Below are 1214 nucleotides of genomic sequence, written 5' to 3' on the forward strand. Positions count from 1 at the left end.
AGAAGAGAAAAGTAGTTCTACAAAACAACATAACTGAACATGCTTTCTATTCAGTTCAAAGTATTTTTTACATTATTGAACTTTATAGAGCTCTTGTATAAAGTATTGCTTTGTATTTGTAAATTTTGAAAATGTTTTCATTTTAACGTTTTATAATTGATATATTCAGTGGATTCCTTATAAAATTATTGGAAGAAAAAAAAATCAACAGCAAAGGAATGTATGTAAGTCTTGCTTATATTTTGTGAATAAAACAGTCAAATATTCATTGAATTTTTTCCTCTGACAAAATTTTTTTCTGATGTTTCTAATTATTTACAAACCTATCCTTAGTGTCTTTTCATATGTAATCATATATCAGCTTACTGTTTTATGAAATATTATACTTTTAGGTAGATTTATTATAGGTTTCATATACATACTGCCTTGAGCAAATTAGGGAATGTGTAATTATTATCTCAAGTATTTTGGTGAAGTATAACAAGTGTGTGGTAAGCTGATGCACAGCTCCCTTGTTTATAATAAGGACTCTCACTGGTAACATTCTTCTCTCCGGGCTTCTGATTAAGGTGTAAGTTATTATTCATGGTGGGAGATGGCACAGAGGAGAGAAATTGAATTGAGTGATACGGTGAGGTCGTTTCAGTGTAGTAGCTCTCGCTCAGATCCATCCAGTCTCAACCAGAAGTGAAGGCTGGAGGTTGACCATCTGCCAGTGCTTAAGAGAAGTAAAAAATCAGAACTGTTATGTGGCTTCTGGGTTTTATACCTTAACAATGTTCTTTAAAACAAGCCCAAGTTACACACCCTAAATCGAATGATCTCCAGGTAAGCCAGCTTTGGAGTAGCTAGTTTGGGATCTGCTTTGTGACTCCACTGTACACCGTCAAAAATTATTACTCAGTTTTGGTACAACCTTCTTGGCCATTTTTCAGTTTCTACCCTTCATATAGTGGGAAGACGAGGCTTATCTCTCTTTTAATGTATTTAGTACAGTGTCTACAGGGTCTCACTACACAGATTGGACTTGTGGTGATCCTCCTATTTTCAGCTTCCCAAGCACTGGGATATTTTTTCGGTTTTTTGTTTTGTTTTGTTTTGTTTTCTGTATTTTAAGGAAGGATCTACAGGGTGTTCAAGGAAGCCCTGGGATTATAGGTGAGTCCCATCAGGCCCAGTCTCATTCGCCCTGTAATCCACTGAGCTGTCTGGCC

Source organism: Octodon degus, unplaced genomic scaffold (genome assembly GCF_000260255.1).
Source record: "Octodon degus isolate 3935 unplaced genomic scaffold, OctDeg1.0 scaffold00065, whole genome shotgun sequence".
In the NCBI taxonomy this organism is placed as follows: Eukaryota; Metazoa; Chordata; class Mammalia; order Rodentia; family Octodontidae; genus Octodon; species Octodon degus.